The sequence below is a fragment of the Vulpes lagopus genome, chromosome X (genome assembly GCF_018345385.1).
Source record: "Vulpes lagopus strain Blue_001 chromosome X, ASM1834538v1, whole genome shotgun sequence".
Lineage (NCBI taxonomy): Eukaryota > Metazoa > Chordata > Mammalia > Carnivora > Canidae > Vulpes > Vulpes lagopus.
Window position 1 is genome coordinate 3637398 of NC_054848.1, and position 24353 is coordinate 3661750.

Sequence of the window (24353 nt, forward strand, 5' to 3'; positions counted from 1 at the left end):
TCTCCGAATTTCCAGTGAAGACTTGGAAGGGTCCCATGCCATTCTAACTCTTGACTATTTATGGGTTGTTCTGGTTTTTCCTATGCTCCCCCAACCACTCTGAGGACCCCAAGCTCTCGGCCTCTCCTCTACAGAGCTACTATCCTGAAATCCCAGGACAACGTGTTTGGGAGTGAGGTTCATTCTATTCATGTGCTGGGCATCCCATGTGCCATAAAATCTAGAAGCTCGAGTTTTTTGATACTGAGGGAAAATTAAATTATTTAGAAGTCATTTCCACCTCTTTCTGCAATTACTGCATGTACGACAAATTCCTGAGTTGAGTTTTAATTGTCTTTCATTTTTTTTCCCCCATTGCTCCCTCATTAGCTTTTACCAACAGGAAATATCCTCCTATTTGTTTCCCAATCCAGGTCTTCAAGGTGTGCCTATTATGTGACTTTTTCATAACACCCTCATTTCTTTGTTTGTTTCTTTGAAGGATCAATATTTTGGCTTATCCCCCACAAATTACAGAGTAGAGATTTGTGTGTGTGTCTTCTATTTGATGCTTTGTGTGCTTCATCCATCGACTGGCTATCTTTAGACTCCGTTACTAAAGGTTTCCCTAGAATATGTAGGATTAAGACCATCTTTTCTCATTTGAGAATAAGCTCTATGTGGGGGTTTTCAGCAGGTGGACTTTTGTACAATGAAAAAGCAATTGACTCAAATGGTCTTTGAATGCGATGTAGGTATTCTTTTCAGAAGAAACTGCCTGTTCGGCTTCCCCATAAAAAAAGATTCCTCCGGTATCTGTTTGTGCGAGTGCAGTGGCTTTCACCCTGCGGGGGAGAGGGGGAGAGAAAAGGCTGACAGGCCACTGGCAAGCAAAGTGTATATAATTCCCTAGTTTCCAGGCTAAGTACCGACTGCTCACTCCACTAATTTTCAAGTGCCTGGTGCTTCTTGTCTGGGTTGAATTCCTCCAGAATAAATTTCTTCTGTTTCCTGAGGAGTTGGCCAAAGGACACTACTTCGCCACACAGAATGGAAAATCTGTGGCCTCACAGAACTTCAACTGAGCACAGAGCTTTCGAAGAGGTAACAAGATCAATGGATGTGTTCAATCGAACCTGGATGAAGAGAAACACAGACTTCTCCACCACCATGGAAACAACTTCTTTTCCTTACTCTGATAGAAATAGCCCCACATGCAATACAAGGACCTGCGCTAAAAAAGGAAACTAGCAAGGGAGATGTTGGGGTAGCATAAGATGATGTGCTATTATACCACCCTGAAGGATGGAGAATGCTCTGTACGAGATGCAATTTCATTACATCAAAGTAAATGCTTTCCAAAGTCATTTAAGACCTGGCTTGATTGAATATATTTCGTGTATTATTTCATTCTTCTTACATCGCACGTCATATTTCTTTTTGTTTTCCATTTGTATCTGGCACAGATGCATCTAATACAACCAGATTAAAGCAATTTTTAAATAACCAGGTAGGGCTAAAAGTGAAAATTTAGATAGAAAAATAGGACAGCCCCGGGAGTGAGGGTGAGGATATGGAATGCAAACAAAATACGTGTGCCAACGTTGAGCTCTAAACTTTCCTCAATTAATATTCTCACTTTCTTCCACCTACGTCATCCAAACAGCTCCAGACTGCAAACTGTGCCCTGTCCATCAGATGATGTTGTCGAAAGGGCTCCTAATGGCCACTAGTGCTGAGGTGTCCCCTCTAAATCTGAGTAAGAACCTCATGTATGTATTTAGAGAACAGGCCATCCAGTGGAACTGTTTGCAGGTCTCCGGACAAGCTCTAAAGTCAACGAATATGCCAATATGCTACATGGGAGTAAGCAGTCCCCCAAATCCAGCACAATGTAATGCAAAATCCAAGACATTGCCACCTCGTTGAGGTAGTGGCAAAACTGGTGTCAGCGCAGGCTGGGGGAAAGGGTATGTATCCAACCAGTTATGCTGCTGATCCCCCTTCATTTCCGCAGAATGAGAAGCACAGAGATGACTTTCAGAAGTACAGAAAAGAAACTATTAAACAGAAATGCCTATCAAAGCAGAAGAATGCGATCCAGCTGTTTGCAAAAACACCAGACAGTGCATTCATTCAGAATTACAGACATTCTCTGGCCCTTTAGTCTTTTATACAAAATATATCAGCCATCTATGACAATTTCCATATCCTTTAATTTGCAAATGAAAACTCGGTGGCTTATCTAAACAGCGCTGTGGGATTAACTTTCCAATTTTAGGATTACATCTACAGAAAATTAAATCCCATACATTTTCCGCAGAAGAGAAGCTTACACAGGGAAAGGTTGCAAAGATGTGGGAAACATTTGCATGTAGGGAAAAGAAAGTAGATGACAAGGGAGCAGATGTAATTTTCTGTAGCATCGATGATTTATTGCATTGATCTATTCCTTCAAACTGTCCACGGTAGAGATTTGTTACGAAGACACGTGTGATCATCAGTGTAGATGTCAGTAAGCTCGAGGTGCCTACTGCACCATCCTCCCCCAGAGAGATGATGTCGGCGGGCTGGTCTGCAGAGAAGTGGGCCCTTCCATATGCCTCCTCTTATTTGCTTGTTTTCCGTGCTAGAAATGCTACCCTAAAAATAGGTCTGATTAATCCCTTCGGCAAACACGCTGCCACTGTCTTTGGAAGAATTATTTTGCTGAGTGCATTTGCATTCCCAGTGCACATAGCCGTTTCAGAAGTCAAGAAAAAGAAGTAGCTTCTTCCCTTTTAGAGAACGTGACAAATAATTCCAGCAATCCCACTTCCTCAGTATTTACCCAAAAAGTCAAATCCTTAGATCCATACAAAAACCCACACATGGATGTTTATAGTGGCTTTATTCATAAGAGGCCAAACTTGGCAACAGGCAAGATGTCCCTCACTAGGTGAATGGATCAACTGGGATCCATCCAGACAATGGAATAGTACTCAGGGCTAAAAGGAAGTAAGCAATGAATGATAAGATGTGCATGAATCTGAAATGGACATTCCTAAGCAAAAGAAGCCAATCTGAAAGGGTTGTATGATTCTAGCTCTGGGAGATTCTGGAAAAGGCAAAACCATGGAGACGGCACAAGGATCAGTAGGTTGGGGTGGGGTGGGGTGGGGTGGGGTGGGCGCAATGGCAGGACAAGGATCCTTTGAAGAGAACAAGGGACACAGAAGAGGGGAGATGATCCTGGGTCACCCAGGTGGCCCAATGGCAGGAAGACCATCCTTTGATGAGAACAAGGACACAGAAGAGCGGAGATGATCCTGGGTCACCCAGGTGGCCCAATGGCAGGACAAGGATCCTTTGAGAGAACAAGGGACACAGAAGAGGGGAGATGATCCTGTGTCACCCAGGTGGGCCAATGGCAGGACAAGGATCCTTTGAAGAGAACAAGGACACAGAAGAGGGGAGATGATCCTGTGTCACCCAGGTGGGCCAATGGCAGGACAAGGATCCTTTGAGAGAACAAGGGACACAGAAGAGGGGAGATGATCCTGTGTCACCCAGGTGGGCCAATGGCAGGACAAGGATCGTTGAAGAGAACAAGGACACAGAAGAGGGGAGATGATCCTGGGTCACCAGGTGGGCCCAATGGCAGGAAGACCATCCTTTGATGAGAACAAGGACACAGAAAGAGATGAATCCTGGGTGCACCCAGGTGGGCCGATGGCAGGACAAGGATCTTTTGAAGAGAACAAGGGACACAGAAGAGCGGAGATGATCCTGGGCACCCAGGTGGGCCCATGAGCAGGAAGACCATCCTTTGAAGAGAACAAGGGACACAGAAGAGGAGATGATCCTGGGTCACCCAGGGGGCCCGATGGCAGGACAAATCCTTTGAGAAACAAGGACACAGAAGAGGGATGATCCTGTTCACCCAGGTGGGCCCATGCAGGACAAGACCATCCTTTGATGAGAACAAGGGACACAGAAGAGCGGAGATGATCCTGGTCACCCAGGTGGGCCAATGGCAGGAAAAATTTGGAGACAAGGTACATAGAAGAGCGAGATGATCCTCACCAGTGGCCAATGGCAGGAAGACAATCTTTGAAGAGAAACATGGACAACAGAAGAGGGGAGATGATCTGGGTCACCCAGGTGGGCCCAATGGCAGGACAAGGATCGTTGAAGAGAACAAGGGACACAGAAGAGCAGAGATGATCCTGGGTCACCCAGGTGGGCCCAATGGCAGGAAGACCATCCTTTGAAGAGAACAAGGGACACAGAAGAGCGGAGATGATCCTGGGTCACCCAGGTGGGCCCGATGGCAGGAAGACCATCCTTTGATGAGAACAAGGGACACAGAAGAGGGGAGATGATCCTGTGTCACCCAGGTGGGCCCAATGGCAGGACAAGGATCCTTTGAAGAGAACAAGGGACACAGAAGAGCGGAGATGATCCTGGGTCACCCAGGTGGGCCCAATGGCAGGAAGACCATCCTTTGATGAGAACAAGGGACACAGAAGAGGGGAGATGATCCGGGGTCACCCAGGTGGGCCCAATGGCAGGACAAGGATCGTTGAAGAGAACAAGGGACACAGAAGAGCAGAGATGATCCTGGGTCACCCAGGTGGGCCCAATGGCAGGAAGACCATCCTTTGAAGAGAACAAGGGACACAGAAGAGCGGAGATGATCCTGGGTCACCCAGGTGGGCCCGATGGCAGGAAGACCATCCTTTGATGAGAACAAGGGACACAGAAGAGGGGAGATGATCCTGTGTCACCCAGGTGGGCCCAATGGCAGGACAAGGATCCTTTGAAGAGAACAAGGGACACAGAAGAGCGGAGATGATCCTGGGTCACCCAGGTGGGCCCAATGGCAGGAAGACCATCCTTTGAAGAGAACAAGGGACACAGAAGAGGGGAGATGATCCGGGGTCACCCAGGTGGGCCCAATGGCAGGACAAGGATCGTTGAAGAGAACAAGGGACACAGAAGAGCAGAGATGATCCTGGGTCACCCAGGTGGGCCCAATGGCAGGAAGACCATCCTTTGAAGAGAACAAGGGACACAGAAGAGCGGAGATGATCCTGGGTCACCCAGGTGGGCCCAATGGCAGGACGACCATCCTTTGAAGAGAACAAGGGACACAGAAGAGCAGAGATGATCCTGGGTCACCCAGGTGGGCCCAATGGCAGGAAGACCATCCTTTGATGAGAACAAGGGACACAGAAGAGGGGAGATGATCCTGGGTCACCCAGGTGGGCCCAATGGCAGGACAAGGATCCTTTGAAGAGAACAAGGGACACAGAAGAGGGAGACCCAGGGAGATGATCATTGGAAAGGACTCAAGCCAGTGGCTCTGGACATAGGAGGGGGCAACGAGCCAAGGAACGGGGCAGACTCTGGCCCTGGCAAAGAAACACATTCTCCCCTAGAACCTAGGAAGAAATGCAGCCCTGCTGCCATGTTGATTTTAGCTCTTGCTGAACTTCTGAACGCCACTTTGGCCTCCTGAACTCCACAAGTGCAAACCTAGTAAGTGTGTGCTGTCTTAAGCCCCTGAGTTTGTAGTAACCTGCCGTAGCGGCCAATATGAATGCTGGCAACCAATATGGATGGTAACTGCTGGATACAGTGGTTGAGGTGATTGAGTTAGCATATAAAACACACTTGGAACGGGTCCTGGCACAGATGAAAAGCTATCTCAGTGTCAGCCCCTGTTATGGTTGATGGCCCAAAGAGATAACGCCGGGCTCAGGACTAGAATGCTAGGGTGGCATGGTGAAAAAAAAATGACACCCATGAAGATACACAATCCCCCTTATATAAGCATTTAAATAGTATCCGATTCCATCTATCATTGTTTTGATTCCACAGGCATTCTAATATATCTTGGCATGTGTGTATTTCCTGTATAGGATGGTCTAGATTTATCTATAATTCTAGTCAGTTGCAAAATAACAGATTACTCACTCAGAGTCACGTCCTTTGAACATGAAAAACTGCTTAGAGGTGGGAGAAACTCTGGCAATTTTAAAGAACACCAGGAGGCACCTATAAAGTTGACACACCCAACGATGGGGGCTGTCATGAACCTGGCCAGGTCATAGCACTCTCCCCATGTGTTCCCGAATATGACCACGGTTTCCATGACCACCCGAGATAAAATGCAGGATACATAACATACTTCAGCACAATCAAAGGTTATGATGTTCATCCACCAAATTCTGATGCCTGAGCAAATACCACAATGTGCTTCGCCGTGAAGAGAAGCCGATGCACGTCCGCATTCATATATTGATTTTATCACTCATGCTCCTTTTAGGAAGGCGCCATCTCCTGTGATCCTTGTGTACACAATGGACAAGACAATCACTGAACAAGAGCCCACCGTGATTTTTCTGGCAACCATTTCACTTCCTTAAAGTTCAGTTTCTACTCATGGAAAATGGACAAGCTACCTCTGATCTGCCTAACCTGTCGGCACAAATAGGGCCACGTGTGTGAAAGGAAGGTCAAAAGCCACAGAACAAACAAATGCACCCATAATTATACCAGTGGCCGCTGACTATTTCATTTTCTTTAAAATAAGGTATCGTAACGTACGGACAGCCACTCCTATGACCAGTGTCAGCATCGTTCAACATTATATGCACAGTTCAAAAGAGCATGAGAAACATGCCTCCCTCGCTGACTTATCCTAAAAACGAGTAGGATATAGAAATGCTAAGCATATATTGATCTTGTCAGTTGTGTGTGTGTGTGTGCGCTGAGGTAGTTCTCATAACCCAGGTAAAACCGAGGAAAGTAAATTCCATGCTACTGGCAAAGAGATAACATCAAGTCAAGCTTTTGAAGGTCTGAGCTAAGAAAAAGCTCCTATACAATAAGACCTAAAAAAGACACCAAACCGGTACGGTTTGGAAATGGCACGGTAAGGAAAATCAGGCATATTTTGTTGACAAAAGCTATAAAACATTAATATACTCAGGAGACAGGGATAAGGCTTCTAGTAATGTCATCCCAGCAGCAAGATCATGCCATCCTAAATGTCAACCACCTCCTATGAGTGTCAAGGGTTTTGAAGAAGTCTTTTTAAAAGAAAATACAGTAGGCTAAAATTTAGAGTCCTGCTACGTATGTAATTTTCATGGCATTGCGAAGGGAGAGAAGCCCAGATGTTGGAATTGCCCGATGTGCATGTGGGGTACCCTGATCTGGTCACTGTGGGTGCTCACAGACTCGGATGTCCTCATCTGCACGGTGCTGGGTTCACACCAACCTCATCTGCACAGTGTTGGGTTCACACCATCCTCATCTGCTCAGTGGGCTCTCACTGAGCTCAGATTTCTCATGATTGACTACTTGCTGCCCAAAACCTGGCCTCTCGGGTCAATCAGGTAGGCACAACAGGTGCTTCTCTCCCAGGACCAAAAGGCAAGTGCAAATCAGGAGGACACTATCAAAGTTCGGGTTGAAGCCAAGTGCAAAAATAAGATGGAGAAGGAAGTAGCTTTTCTCAGCTTACAAGGCTGTGACGTAGGGTCCCTCTCTGCCTTCCCAAGGACATCTCCTTATGACTCCCTGTCATCTACTAGTTATCACTTCAGTTATCACTGAAGACAACTGACCACTTTTTCAGAGCTCATGAGACATGATTAAAATTAATCAATGTTCTGGGACACCTGGGTGGCGCAGCAGTTGAGTGTCTGCCTTCAGTTCAGGGCATGACCCCGGAGTCCTGGGATCGAGTCCCTGCGAGGATTCTGCTTCTTCCTCTGCCTGTGTCTCTGCCTCTCTCTCTGTGTCTCTCATGAATAAATACATAAAATCTTTAAAAAAAATAAATTAATATTCGGTCACTGAGATCCCTTCAAGATTTTAATACATTCACCTCATTTTGTGTTTGAAAAATGGATGTGTAGCTTTGGGAAAAGGGTCCAATTTGAAAAGGCTTTAACACACAAGAAAACTACAGAGAACAAAAGTGCTAAGTGCTCATGCATGGGAGCGAGCGCTACACTAAACCATAGTGAAAGGCATCCAATGTAATGCAGGCTATGTCTGCTTATTGTACATAACGGATGCTGAATGCATTCATTTACTGTTTATAAATATAGAAAGTAGCAGCAGAAACTGTGTTAAGAAGAAAAAAATTTAAAAAAATGAAAAAAGAATCTCTTTGACTATGATTTTCTCAAAACAAAACAAAACAAAAGAACAAAAACAAAAAACAAAGAGATGTCAGAGTTGCTGTAAACTTCAGGTAAGCGGTTCTCCACATGACCTTCACAAGGTCTAAATGGCTGATGGCTTTTTTTTTTTTTCAATTTTCACTTTGATTTCTTGATGTTATTTTGAAAGCATTACTCTTTAGAATCTCCCCTGGAGCAAAGCCATACGCACACAGTTATCGCTTCATTCCCACTACCTTGGCCTACATTTTTCTTTAAGTAAAGTGAAGGTAGAGGATTCCCGGGGCAAACACAATTGCATTCACCAATAGTTTGTCCGTGTGCCTGTAAAGTGACAGCGATGATAAGTCTCTGTGCTTTGGGGAGAACCTCAGTCTCACCATCGTTGGTGCATCCACGGCTTTCCAGAGCATGAGGACGGGGCTGTGCAGAATGAGGACGGTTCGGGTCATTTGGAACACTGACCCTCTTTTGACAACTGTGCATGCATGTTAATAAATTCTAGCAGACGATACAAAGAACCCTCCACTTTAATGACTTCCGTAGTAATCCGTTACAATATACCTCACACGGAGATGCACATACCATGGAATGAATATAAATACGCTTATAAGAGATGGGGCAAAGTCATGAGACTGTTGCTATGCATCGACTTCAGTAATAAAATAATGCTCTGTCATAAATAAAATAAATTCGATAATTAAATATTAATTCAATTAATTTAATAAATCACTTTTGTCTGTGGGGGGCACTGTGTCAGATGGGATGGTGGTGGAAGATAATTCCCATAAGTAAATGGGCAGGAGTCAATACTGCTAGTTCTGGAAGGTTCTGAATGGTTGGACCTGCCCAGGATAGAGCATGTGGAAGGATGTTGGAAATGGGGTGCAATAGGAGACTTGGAGCCAAGTCACCAGAGGCCACTCCAACAGCCCCCTGGTCTTTATTCACACAAGGAGGGAACATCCAGACACAGCCTCCCTCAAGTACAGAGGGGAGGATACCAAAAGGAGACAGAGCAAAGAAGGAAGGGGAGTGGGGAGCAAGAGAAGGGGAGAGGGCTCTGGAAGCAGCCTTTGGAAGAAGGAGGAGAAACAAGAGCTCATCAGGGATTGGAAGAGGATCCCAAGGAAGGGGAGAGATGTCCTGGAGGTCACTGATGAAGACAGCTGAGATGCATCTATAGGCACTCACAAGATCGTGGCCTACTGTGTGTGGTAGGCTGAATAATGTCCCCCTCAAAGTCATGCACTTCCAAATTCCCAGAATCCCTGAACCTGGAGCAACCAGGCACTGACCCCTGTGCAGCTGGAAATCCACATCTAACTTCTGAGTCCCTCAGAATGTACCTACTTCCAGCTGACTGTTGACTTACTAACTTACTAAACTTACTAAAGCCTTACTAACATAAAGTCAACACATATTTCGTATGCTTTATGCATTATGGACTGTATTTGTACATCAAAGTAAGGTAGAGAAAACATTCTTAAGAAAATCACAAGAATGGGACACCTGGGTGGCTCAGCAGTTGAGCGTCTGCCTTCAGCTTATGGCATGATCCTGGAGTCCTGTGATCGAGTGCCGCCTCGGGCTCCCTGCGAGGAGCCTGCTTCTCCCTCTGCCTGTGTCTCTGCCTCTCTCTCTCTCTCTGTCTCTGTGTCTCTCATGAATAAATAAATAAATAAAATCTTTAAAAAAAAAAAAGAAAAAGAAAATCACGAGATTGAAGAAATACATTTATAAGACTGTATTGATAAAAAAAAAAAATTCCATGTATGAGGACCCTGACAGTTCAGATCCATATTGTTCAAGAGTCAACTGTATATAGGCTTCCATGGCAAAGGACTTTACAAGGACTTTGCAAATTGTGGTTAAATGTAGGATCTTGAGATAGGGAAATGGTGCTGGACGATCTGGCTGAGTGCAGAGGAATTATAAGGTCCTTAATAGAAGAAAGAAGCAAGGAGTCAAGTCAGAGGAGATGTGACCAGATGTGTGCAGTAAAGCAGAGGGATAAAGTGACATGGGGCCACACGCCAAGGAATGGCAGCTCCTTGATGTGCAAAAACACATGGAAATGCATTGTCCCCTAGAGCTCCCAGAAGACACCAACTCCAGGGGACACTTTGATGCTTGCCCCCAACAACAGACCTCCAGAGCTGTTTTTATTAAGACATGCTCTTCAAACCATTGAGGTCATGATCATGTGTCACAGCAGCCGTGAGGAATTAACACCTGGCAGAAAGAGTAGAAATGGGGGAGGGTAACTGTGACTTAGTTGTTTAAGAAATACAGAACAGGCACAGAGCAGCGGGACGGTGCCTGTTGGATGTGAAAGATTGCCATTGCATCTCCAAACACAGGGAACGTAAGAATCCTATATGAGGGCAGCCTGGGTGGCTCGGCGGTTTAGCACTGCCTTCAGCCCAGGGCCTGATCCTGGAGACCTGGGATCGAGTCCCACGTCGGGCTCCCCGCATGGAGCCTGCTTCTCCCTCTGCCTGTGTTTCTCTCTCTCTGTCTGTGTGTCTCTCACGAATAAATAAATAAAATCTTTAAAAAAAATCCTATATGAAATCCTATATGAAAGATCCTCAACAAGGATCTAGTGCAAGGCATTGGCGAGGACATGTACACCATTAGAGCTGGAGTTTGCTTTCTCAGCCCTGAACAATTGAATCAGTTTGAAATTTCTTTTGAAAAAAAAGAAAAGAAAAGAAAATTTCTTTTGAAAGCAATTTAACCATCTCCGTACATGAATTGCCCCAATTACTCCTTAAAATCTAAGATCAATTCATTGATCTTCAGCGACACAAAGACAAGATGGCGTCACTGTCGAAAATGACTTCAAATGTTCTCATGCACTTTCGATGAAATTGACATTAACTAACTTCCTCCTTTAAAAAAAAAAGATTTTATTTATTTATTCATGAGAGATACAGAGAGAAGCAGAAACACAGGCAGAGGGAGAAGCAGGCTCCATGCAGGGAGCCCGATGTTGGACTCAATCCCAGGTCTCCAGGATCACACCCTGGGCCAAAGGCAGGCGCCAAACCGCTGAGCCACGCAGGGATTCCCTGACTTCCTCCTTAAATCAGTTCTCATCCTGGTCAGATGTTCTAGAATCCCAACTCAGTGATAGTTCACTCCTTTTAAAAAGTGTAAGCGATGGCTGATGTCACATCATTTCCAAGACTCGTTCTAGGACTTAACCACACAAATGGTTAATGGTTTCTAAGTACCTGACACAACTTGTTGATGGTAAAACATGATCGATGATCGGCACAGTAAGATGTTTACGGTGATCTGAGGTTTCCAAGCATAAAATGATAAATGTCAATTATTCACTGCCAGCTATAGTCCCCTCCTTCATTAGTTTTTGGGCAAGTATTTGGTTTAAATATTTTAAACTTATGATGTCTTATCAAAAAAATTAAAATAGGGGCGCCTGGATGGTGCAGTCAGTTAAGCATCTGACTCTTGCTTTTGGCTCAGGTCATGATCTCAGGGTCATGAGACCGAACCCCAGGTCCCCCAGGTCGAACCCCAGGTCCCCCAGGTAGGACTCTGCACTCAGCAGGGAGTCAACTGGAGGATTCTCTCTCCTTCTCCTTGCCCCTCCCACTGATCTCTCTCTCTCTCACTCCTCTAAAACAAAATAAATCTTTAAAAGGAAAAGAATTAAATTCGTCAAGACTTCTATCAAAGTCATGATTATAAAAGGCTTTTAAACAAAAATCCTAATAGTGACAGATCACAGGAATACTTATTCTGAAGCCAGCACATTTCCCATTTGTAAACTTTACCTTCACTATGAATCTGTAACTTTGGAAAGGTAAGAAATTAATGAGGACACACATCTTGGACACAGAGTGCTCTTCATTCATCTGACGCCCTTTGCTTATCACCTTGCCAGATTTTATTTGTTAACCTTCTTCCCAGAACAGCATAATTTGAACACGCCGATCAATTACCATTAAAAGCAGAAGTGAAAGACTAAGCATTCCCCAAGGAAGGCTTGAATTTTCTAAGTAATTGAGAAGAAAATATAGCAGCTAAAATACTAGTCCATTTAGAAGACTTAATTACAGATAAGTCAATGCTAAATAATTTATATTCTTCTGTGCATATATATGAGACTAGAACAAATACCAGATGGAAAAGAAAAAAAACTTTGTAGAGTCTACACTTCATTGCTTCCAAATGCCTACTACCTATAGACAAAGGCCGTAAGAGATTGTATTTATTTTCTTTTTATTCCAGATTCACAAAATTCAGGGAGAAAAATAATACTTATTCATCTCTGGGTGAAAATAAAAGATTTGGTTTCCTGAATGTGATGTTTGTGATTTGCAATAAGAAAAATACGTTTGATCTTCATCTTTCTGGCAAAGAACTCCTAAAACCCTTGGAATTTACTAGGTGGTGAGAAGGCTAAAGATGCTCATTGGTGTGTGAATGAGGTGATTTTTGGAAAGTATCTAGGATTGGGTGCTGGTTGCTAGTAGAGACATCCCTGTGATTGATTAGAGGGTTAAAACTTAAAAAAAAAGAGGGTTAGAACTTTCTCTCCTATCTCTGACCTAGCTGCCTCTGACCCCTGGGGAAGAAGAGAAAAGCTGGAGGTTGGATCAATCACCAATGCCCAATGATTGAATCAACCATGCCTGTTAATGAAGAAGCCTCCATAAAAACCCAAAAGGATGGGGTTCAGAGAGCTTCCAGGGTGGTGAACATGGGGAGGTTCGGGGGAAGAGGCACATGTAGAAAGGCTAAGGAAGCTTCGTGCCCTGTGTCCATACCTATTCTGCGCGTCTCTTCCACTGGGCTGTTCCTGAGCTATAGCCTTTTATAATAAACCTCTGATCTGGTGACTACCATGTTTCTCTGAGTTCTATGAACCAGCTGCCAAGGTAAAGTTACAAATTAGCAGAATAATGGAACCCAAGGAGGGGGTCATTGGAAGCTCTGATCTATACAGCTCGTCGTGGGTCAGAAGCACAAGTACTTGCAACTGGTATCTGAAGTGTCGGCTGGCCAGTCTTGTAGGGCTGAGACCTGACCCTGTGAGGTCTGACACTGTCCCCAGGTAGACAGTGTTAGCATCAGGTTGAATTGTAGGACACTCAGCTGCTGTCAGAGACCTGCTTCATGGTGTGGGAAACCCTCCCCAACACACATATCCTAGTCAGCGGTCAGAACCCTCTTACTGAGCCATCGCGTATTTTTGCAATGATGTAATAATATTAAGAAAGAACTGCAGAAGGATTTTCTGCTTAATAGAAAAAGGTTGCACCCTCTGAGAGGGTGGTCAGCTCTGGGCTAATCTGTAGAGAAGCTTCAGACAAGGCCGGACAAAAGGGGCCATCATGCAGGCTCACTCCTTTCCCTTTTCATGCAGGCTCACTCCTTTCCCTTTTCAGCTGAAGGGACGTGCACTGTCACTGGCCCACGTGGTCTGCTGAGCCAGGGCGAGGTCTTGCCCCACTCCAAAACAACACGGTTGAGCACATTGACTTGCACTCACCCAACACTTCCCGAGAATCTCCTGTGTGCCATGCAGTGTGCCAGATACGGGGTGAAGAGTGAAAATTTAATACTTCAATTTCCAACTGCATGCTAAGGACACTGAAGGTTCATGTGAGGGAAGGATGAACACTGCTCCAGGCTAGTATATTAACCAGGTTCATGGGGACGAGGGGACATTTGGCCTCTCAAACTCCTAAGTTTTGCATTCCCCCACCCACCCCACGTCATGGTTAAATCAATTCATACTCAGGGACATCATGGAAAATCCTGTTTCAGCACTCACTACGGAAAAGGAAAGAAATAGGGCATATGAAAGGAACATTCTTAAGCAAAAGATCCTCAATCATCTGCGACCGAAATATATTTTGTTAATATTTACTACCACAGCACGCCAAGTACGACATCCAACAACCTGCCAGAGAAAAACAAAACAACCCCGTTCCCTATTGATATTAATTACCCACTTCAGGGAAGCATGCTGAGTCAGAATTATGTTGCTCTCAAATTCTCAAACACACCAAAGATGGAATCAATGAACTCCTTGGTTTTAACTTTAGGAAATGCACTTGGTTCAAAAGTTTAGTGAAGCAGAAGAAAAAAAAAATCACAATAATTGCCTGCACTTAATCAAGTGTTCTTTTATTTTAGATCACAAGACAAGTGGACCGGGGCCATGGTAACATCAGTCAAGGTGGCTCCCCATGGTCAACTGGCTTCATTGTAAACCTGAGCCCTAACAGACACAGCAATCGGAATCTACTGCTACAAAAGTTAAGAGGACACGTGCTCGGCGGTGTGTGTCAGAGGCCTCACACGTGCTGCGTGGATGGTCATCCAATCTCTCTCCGGTGACTAGAGATTCCACAGGTGCCATTCCCGAGTGCTCCCAGCCCCCACTGATGCATGGTCACAAACACCTGCTCTGTGTCTGAAAGGTTGTATGTAGAGGAGGCATTAATAGAATTCCCAAAGGGAAAACATCTGTGTACATATGCATATATCATCTACATGTGTACGTACATAATACACGCATACACGTCTATTATATGCATGTACGTGCGTATATACATGTATTTTATATATACGTGCATATATAATAAGGTAATATTTCCATTCGTGACTGCTTTGTGAAACCAAGATGTTCACCATGAACGGCCTTCCTACCCTCCAAAGCATCATGCCATGCCCTAAAGTATGGATTGGCAAAGCTCATTGCACATAAGTATTTTTGGCTTTCCGGGCCCTGTGCTCTTGAACCATCATTCAACTCTGGCACAGCAGTGTAGAAGAGCCGTAGAGGAAAAAGTCAATGCCAAGGTGTGGCTGTGTTCCAATAAAACTTTATAAAAACAGGTGACCTGCCCACAGGCCATAGCTGGCTCCCCTTATGCCTCTACATGTATTGAGGTCATTTACCCAAAAGCTGAGTTCATTTATGTCCTCCAGAGTGCAACAAAATTAACTTATGCATAAATAACTCATAAATAGCGTAAAATGATCTACTTAACTAGATACACTTGCCCCCCTTTTTTTTCTATTCTGAAATGGATCATTTTGACAGAAAAGCAGCATTAAATTGGCAGGGGGGAGGCAGGCAGTATTGTATTGATACAAAGGAAAGATTATGGGTTCGGAAAAATAGTTGAAAGGAAAAGAATCGAGGAGACCCAAAAACAAAGTATTTCTATTTATATGATAACATGTATAATAAAATTACATATATTTACATTATTTATTATATTTATGTATATTTTATATTTCTATATTTAAGTCTGATCCCAGTTACTGTACCAATTGGATTTGCAGAACTACTGTGTCCCTCTGAATCACAAAATACTTTTTTTTACCGATTTTATTTATTTATTCATGAGAGACACACAGAGAGAGCAGAGACACAGGCAGAGGGAGAAGCAGGCTCCCTGCAGGGAGCCCGATGCAGGACTCAATCCCAGGACCTCGGGGTCACATCCTCAGCCAAAGGCAGATGCTCAACCACTGAGCCACCCAGGCAATCCTGAATCACAAAATATTCAATAAAAGATCCATTGGCATGGATAGATCTGTTGGCATACTGTGTTCAGAACTACAAAGAGCATAAACAAACTATCTCAGCATTCAAATTCATTCTTAGGCGATGAGTAGTCCTCATCAGGATCTTCAAAATACTCATACGTTCATTTCCCTATCATACTGGACTTCCCAACTCCTGGCTCATCTCTGGATGACTTCACCTGAAAATGAAAATTATGATTCCAGAGCCACCGTGGAAGGACTTTTCCTTGGTCATCAGTTTTGAGATGAACCAAGCCATCTTGGGAATAAAATCAAGGGATTTCTAATGCTGGTTCCCCAAGACCACCCCAGATCCCTATAAGAATCCATCGCAAAGGGGGTTGGGGGCACAGGGTAACTGGGTGATGGGCACTAAGGACGGCAAAGGATGGAATGACCACTGGGTGTTACCTGCAACTGATGAATCACTGAACTCTCATTCGTTGAGTTTAAAATTTTTTTTCAATTTTTTTGAAAAAGAAAGAAAATCCATTGCAAAGAGTCTCCTTTCACAGAGGTTACAAAACCAGAACATGCTCAGTCAACGTTGTAGAGAAAATGTGACTAAAGTGGCATATGTTGAAATTTTCAAGTATCAAGAGGCTTCATGAATGATCTGTCCTTCCTAAGGAGTTGCTTTCCTTCATTCATAATCACAGATTCCCCGTAACAAAGAGGAACGGGTGCCTGCCTCTCTATTCTTTACGTATATCAGAAGCCTGGTCACCCAGATATAGCTACTTAGCAGCAGCCCCAGATTAAGGCATCAGCGCCCCCCCCCACCCCGATGCACAGATGTGGGTGCTTGGCCACCAAAGCCTGCACCCATCGTGAATGACCCAAATGAAGACCCACGGAGCTTTCAGCTCCTATGTAGACACGTTGAGAATCCCCGAACACGAAAACTCCCTGCCATGAGCTGTTCATCCAGCCACGCCATCCTCGGGATACAACACGAGAAGCTCCAACATGGGATCACCCCTCATCCCGGCCACCCCAAAGTATGATCGGAAAGCCCACCCCGATTCAGACGGGCAGGTAGGCAGCCTCCTGCACACACAGGTGTCCATACTGCCTGGTGGTTTCAAATGCAGATTGAACCTAAGTGCACATGGCCCAAGAAGTGAGAGGTCTTTCTAGATTCAGAAGTCCTCATTTTCCTCTCCTGATTGCGCACTTTATATAATGTTCCCTTTGGGTTTCATTATGTGAGCTGTCACATTATGAGCTGTGGCTCGTCCACGGCTCGGAGCGCGATGCCAGACCTATTACTACTGCTTCTCCTTGGAACCAGGACAGCCTGATTATATTAAACAGAGTGCTCCTAGCACAGCGGCTACCGAAATGATTATGGCCAAGCTGCATCGGGCCGCCGTTCCAAAATGTGATCGTGTGAGAAGGAAGACAGATTTCCAAGACTCTGTGCCCCCGTTAGATAGCAACGCTCTTCCAGGTTGAAAAACGACATAAAAACAGGGGGGGAAAAAACTCATGGCACAATTCAGAAGACAAAGGGATTTACCTAATGTGCTGTTAATGATGATTTGCTGTATGTGCTGATGAGAAATGTGTGTGTGCATGGAATACCTTTGGTAAAATAACCTACACGAGCTAAAAATAGTAACCATTTTGCCATCTATAATCATCTTCCAAATTTGCATGTTAATAACAAAAGGGGGACAGCGTGAGTCTTTGCTAATTAAAAAATTATCTTTAGGGGAGGAAAAAAGTTTTATGGCAGGACATGAGAGAGGGATTTGGAAATCCAGTTTGCTGGGAACAAGGGTCTCATAAAAAATATGACCTTGACAATCTTGTAGAATCCAGGAATCCTACAGAAGTTTGTCACCGACTAAAGATATGGAAGTCATGCAATGGGCTGTAAAGAAGCCAAAAGCCATTTGCGGTCTCCATGGCGGGAAATATTTGGAAGCTGTGCCACTCAAATTGTTAAGAAAAACGGTAGATAATGAATATGTGAGTGATATATAATCATTCAGGGCTCAAGTGGACAGCTCAACCATGGAAAGACATAACCATTTACCTGAAACACATGAAAACACAACCTTTCTCGAATTTAAGTATGGGAAGGAACGGGCCCAGGTTTCAAGGTGCGAAACGATTTTATTAACAAGCGCTCACATCCATAGATCACAGAAATATCCCACCCATCTCCCCTTCGTTGGGATCTGTTCTCCAGATAGAAAGATGCCGTGGCCGCAGTGGGCCCTCTGCCTGGGTTAGAACATGTCTAGCATTTGGGTGTCATTCTGAAGGGACGGCCACCATTCAAATGCCCTCGTAGCTGCAGATGCTCACTCTAGAACGGAGTAGGCCTCCAGTGGCCCATGGGCTTGAGGGTAAATTTTGGAGCGGTTTATCAGAAAGATGAGCCTCTCATTTATGCACAGCTAATTAATGAGATATACTCAGCTGACATCGTGGCTATTTGGAGGAACAAGCAATTATTACAAAGCCCCGAATTTCCAACATGTACCATTACACGCACTGCAAATGAGCTTGAAATCACGGCTTTGCACTTTGGTTCGTTTCAAATAGATTTTTGAAGAAGGAAACTATTCCGACTACCACAGGAGCCCGAAAGCACGGCGAGATTTGATTTACCCAGGCTGCAAACGCATCAATAGCGCAAGTCAGCAGAAGCCAATGGGTCCTTTGGATACTCACCATTACATCGTCCTTCTAGGAAGACGCCTTTAGAAATGCCTCCACGGACATACGCTTGACGTCTTTTCCATCTCAACACCTTTGTCCCTATTAAAACAAAAACAAGAAAGAGGTATGTTGGTCCAGCCCATAAAAGAGATGAGTGTGCGTGCGTCAAGGGCAATGTTTTATTGCTCGCATAACTTTGCTTTGGGGTTGTTACCGGAAGTAGCTGGTAGTGGCAAGGAGCGATTCTTAACTGGGTCCTTAATGAGGCAAGATGCTAATCATGACACAACACCCCTGCAGGTGCGGCCAACTGTAGATGCCACATCCCACCATCCTGGTCCTCGTGCAGCGTGACGATTTAGGATAAACAGACAGGTTGAGGCTTCCAGTCCGTGTCTCGTCGGTATTCATTTGGGCTCTGTTACATCTTCGTTGACGATGACAGACAATTTAGTGCATATCTACGTGCGATCTAGCTTTATTTTTTTTTAATTTTTATTTATTTATGATAGTCACACAGAGAGAGAGAGAGGCAGAGACACAGGCAGAGGGAGAAGCAGGCTCCATGCACCGGGAGCCCGACGTGGGATTCGATCCCGGGTCTCCAGGATCGCGCCCTGGGCCAAAGGCAGGCGCCAAACCGCTGCGCCACCCAGGGATCCCCGATCTAGCTTTATTTAAATTAAGACTTTTAAATCCTCGAAAAATGCAATTCGTGTAAAGAGTCGATCCATGTTTTGGAGATCGTTTGCTTGCAAGAAGCAAGCCTCAGCAGGCAGCCAGTGTTCTTCGCCTACAGCCAAGGGTCAGGATGGGCAAGACCAAACACTGCCCTGTTTGCTTGGCCCCCACTATGACAACACTAGTGTCTCTTCGAGCAGAAGTCACCCCCAGGATCGTTTAGCATTATTCTTGTCATCCCAACCTGGACTCTTCTCTTTAAAGGGTGATTCTCAAGCAACGTGCGGCTCCTTCCACTTTCAAGTGAGGATCACAACAAGGCAAAGTGGCTCCCTGTGAGCTCTTTCACAGGGTCTCATCTTGTGACTGACACTCACCATTCTAGAGCTCGAGGAAGGAGAGTAAGTGGAAAGAGAGACTACTTCATTTAATGCACTTCTCATGGTGCTTGAGGAATATTAGTACCAAGTAGATGAGGTCTTTGGGTTTCAAAGGCAGCAAGCCAATAGTGCATTAATAAACTGTAGGAAGGCAGGGTCCTATTTTAATGATGCTCTGATTACTCATAACAACTAGCACATTTACTTCTTCTGGGTTTCAAGAACGCTGTTGATTAAAATATATTTAGGAAAGTGAATTCATATGTAACAACAATCACGACGGCGTTCAACATCGCCGACCCTTGTACAGCCGTGCAGGGTAGCTATCATGACATCTGTTTTACAGTTAGAAAAACCAATGTTCACACACTAAGTCATATAAGTCATGTGCTCTGAGGCAGACAGAGGCAGAACTGAGTCTCCCTGGACATCCAAGGGAACCAGAGGGAAGGTAGCCAAGTAGCCCAAGAGCACGGAGCTGCAAAAGGTGGGGCTGGACTCACACCAGGTAGTTTCCCTTCCATCTATCTTGCTACACGGGCTCCGGTGCGACAAGGAATATCATTTCTATCCCACATTCTCAGTCCCCACACCGTGGGAATCTACAGCTGACATGGTTTCTGTCCGTGAGAAGGAGGCTATTTGATATTGATAGCAAAGACAACCTCACAGTGCATGAGTGATGCACACAGTAGGTGCTATTCTCACGCTGTAACGTTAATACTACAACTTAAAAACTGGCGCTGTTCCTACTTCACCCAATCCCAGGTCATATCTGGGCTCTAAACCGCAGGCCAGTGCTACATACACAACTGCAAAGTTAACTCCATGTGTGTTTCAGGAAAGTTCTACAGACATTAGTATGAATTATGTCTGACTGGCCAATACAATTTTTTTTTCTTGTGATGGGGCACAGAAAAATGTTCATTGATTATTATTTTAAGGTTGAGCTTTTGTTTCTTTCCGTTTGCTTTAATTTTGATGGCTCTTTTTTTTAAACGATTTTATTTATTGATTCATGAGAGACACAGAGAGAGAGAGAGGCAGAGACACAGGCAGAGGGAGAAGCAGGCTCCATGCAGGGAGCCCGACGTGGGACTCGATCCCGGGTCTCCAGGATCATGCCCTGGGCTGAAGGCAGTGCTGAACGGCTGAGCCACCGGGGCTGCCCTGATGGTTCTTTTTTTAAGGTACACAAGGGAGACAGAATGATTAACCATATTAGCATATGCTTTCTTTTAAAATCTGATAAACCTAACAACTGATAGAACAAAATAAATATTCCCATTATGTAGTGCTTAGTGTGTGGTCGTCTAGCCCAGTTAAAGTCCCTGGTCGTTTCACCCCAGTTAAAGTTAAAGTCTGTTCATCTGTAGCTGGACTGAGCTGTATTCAAAGCTGGCCCGCCCCAGCCAGGAATGTTTCCACCCGTCCTGCTTCCCTCTCTCCCGTAATCTCCCAGTACCTCTCTTACTGGAGCCTACTCACCCCCAATCCTTCACGCACGTTGTACTACGTCTCCTGCTCTAGGAGGTTAAATACGTTCGAAACACTCTTAGTTTCTTCTTCATGGCTAACCCATTAGGTGCAAAGTCATAGCGTAACATTCTCCCAGAGGGGATTTTGTATGAGAAACTCAACGCTGAGGAGTCAGAGACAGGGAGGGACCCTTCACGACATCCATACTTAAATTACGCCACCTCCGGGTTAGCCATCGAAATCAAGGGACAATGCAGATCGCCAACTCTCTTCCACGCAAATACTCCATTTTCCTCACGTGATTTCTGCTGCATGATTCACCATGGGACGTGATGCAGGAATCCTTTCTTGTATTTGAAGCAAAATTCTAAGATGTAAGTCATGTGCCGAATAGCATATCTCAAAGGTTAAAGAATAAATTCTTTAGACGAAAATATTTTTTTTCTCAAAATACGTCTTGATTTTACCATTACATTTGGAGTGGATGCCCTATAATCAAACGCCTTAAAAGGCAGATAAATTTTTAAAAAAAAAGGCAGATAAATATGACTACAAATAGCTGATTATTTTGAAAGTGACGTGACATTATTGTTTAATCTTCGTTTTGACATAGAAATGACGCCCTGTCAAATACTTATCACCTGTGAAGACTTACACTGTACTTCATATGTATTCATTGACACAGAAAAGGATCTTTTATTATAAATGGCCTTTTTGTTTGTTTGTTTACTCATCTCTGCATCCAACATAGGGCTTGAACCTAAGATCCTGAGATCAAGAATCACATAGTCTTCTGACTGAGCCAGCCGGGTGCCCCTAGGAAGGAATCTTTTAAAGACACACATGGCCCGCGATGATAGTTTTCAAACAGTCAAGGTGGATTAAAAAGGGGGAAGCAGTAATTAGAGCAATATTTATGAGTCACTAATATATTAGCAATATTAGAGTTCATGAATATGTTAGCAAATGTTACCATACAATTATATCATTTTGATAGAATCTTAGCATGCGGAGAACACATGAGTCAAAAGCATACAGACCTTTGGAGGAATACGAGGCGTGGAACGGGGAGTGATATATCCCACACTAGGATAATGTTTCAAGGAAGCCTCTCCATATACTTTCATCTTTACAACTGAAGGTTTGGAGGCTCATGAAGACGTTCATGGCCATTCCCATTCACCCTGGGTAGCAGGTCCAAAGGATACCTAGAAAATAAGACAGGAAGATCTAAATACCTTCATAAAAGGTACCATTCATACACCCACCTCGGACTTTCCAAGAGGGCACTGGCATGATTGTATCCCTTTGTACCTAAATAACTGGTAACAAATCTTGTCTAGAAATCCTATCGTTTCACTTTACAGGTGTTGGTTGAGCGCAGACCACAAATGAGATATGAGGCCAGGAAAGGAATTCTGAAGACTAACGGGACAACCCCCGTCCTAGAGGACATGTCTTCTTGTGAGGGAGGGCATCCTCAGAGCAAGTACTCATAATGAATTGCAGGAGCTCTTGTACCAGTCATAAAGGAATAGAAGGTGCCAGGGACACTTGGGTGGCTCAGTGGTTGAGTGTCTGCCTTCATCTCAAGGGGTCCTGGGATTGAGTCCTACATCGGGCTCCATGCAGGGAGCCTGCTTCTCCCTCTGCCCATGTCTCTGCCTCTCTCTGTGTCTTTCATGAATAAATAAATAAACTCTTTAAAAGAAAAAAAAAGGAATAGAAAATGCCAGGCTCGGTGGAGGTGACGGCTCTAAGAAACTCTTAGGAGCCGCTCGGAAGAGAGCCTTGGGAGAGGAGGGTGGGAGGGGCCACGTGTCAGAGTAAAGCATACAGAAAGCAGGAGCAGGAGGTAGCTGCAGAGCTCACAGGGCCCTCAAGGGATCCACACCACGACTCAGCTCAGGGCTCCCAAGGCTTGGCAGCACCCGAGTCTGAATGTCTGCACCAGACTTGCACACACATATGCAAAAACAAGAGGAGATAAACTTATTTTTAAAACCTAAATATATTTCAGAGGTATTTAAAAATCTTTTGTTTATTTATTTGAGAGAAAGAGAGAGACATCACGAGCAGGGGGAGTAGAGCAGAGAGAGAACCAGACTCCCCACTGACCAGGGATCCTGGACGTGGGGCTCAATCCCAGGACCCTGAGATCACGACCTGAGCCAAAGGCAGATGCTTCACCAACTGAGCCACCCAGGTGCCTCTAGAAAAACCTTTTTTTTAATCCCAGGCTTATTCATTCATTATTCAATTTTCTTTTGAGTCTCAGTGACCTACCAAATTTCTGAAGGAAAAATGAGGGGAAGGTTCATTTTGGTAGATTTTTTGGGTGGCTATTAAAAAAATAATAAAAGGCACACTCATGGGGCACCTGGATGGTTCAGTGGTTGAGCGTCTGCCTTCAGCTCAGGTCGTGACCCCAGGGTCCCAGGATCGAGTCCCATATCGGGCTTCCATAGGGAGCCTGTTTCTCCCTCTGTGTCTCTGCCTCTCTCTGCGTGTCTCTCATGAATACATAAATAAAATCTTTTAAAAAAAAGGCATGCTCACATAAGAAGAGAATGTATATATCTAGGTTTCAGGGGGTCACCCTGGATATTTCTAGATGTGTATATAAATGCTCAAATTGACATAAGTAACCTAATTTATCTAACCCAAATTTTATCTCCCATCTCTCAAACAGAACAATCCTCCAAATTATATCCATTTTTGAAAAGATGCATATTTAATAAAACATCTGTTTCTGACTTGGATTGGCTCCCAGTTTTATACAATGTTCAAATTGTTTAATTTTTAGCGTTATAAAAGTCGAGTGAAAAACAACGAGGAGAGAAATTTCTCTATGGAATATAAAAAGCATAACTTAAAATGTATATAATCAATTTTACGCAATTCTACTCCTCCTGAGTCAACCCACATTTTGGACGAATTCAAGGAATTCATTCATTGTCCACATGGCTAATTCTGACACAAACCTTTACAATAAAATGAAAAAGGACTCAAGGCATCTCTTCAGCAAGCAGTAGGAACAAACAGCACAGCACAGCAGATTTATAGCTTTCATGTAAGACATTAAATAATTAAGCTCCAAAATCCTTAACATTCCTAAAATTTATCACTCTCTATTTTCTAGGCATGGACTAGAATGGGAAACGTGAAGCCTTTCTCTGACACTGTTTTAAAAAAAAAATACAGAAAAAGAATTGTAAAAAGTCTAGAGACATGCATGAAACCAGCAAAAAAAAAAGAATAATATAAAAATAGCATCTAGAAATAAATCATCCATATATTGAATAATCTACACATTTTCGGTTAATCACGCTAGTCTATAAGTTCAATACTTGATGAAGAACCGACTTCCCTTAGGTGGAAGACAAACTTCCTT

General features: G+C 44.2%; 1 protein-coding gene across 5 annotated transcripts in view; it reads right to left on the reverse strand.

Annotated features, from left to right (window-relative positions):
- The window catches only part of NLGN4X (neuroligin 4 X-linked), a 299806-nt gene that overhangs the window by 244866 nt on the left and 30587 nt on the right, over positions 1-24353 (reverse strand). For all 5 annotated transcript variants that reach the window (XM_041742301.1, XM_041742305.1, XM_041742303.1 and 2 more), the window contains exons 2-3: positions 22000-22167; positions 18432-18518 (exon numbers count right to left, since the gene is read on the reverse strand). The gene's annotated coding sequence lies outside the window, so the exon portion shown is untranslated. The remainder of the gene's footprint in view (positions 1-18431; positions 18519-21999; positions 22168-24353) is intronic.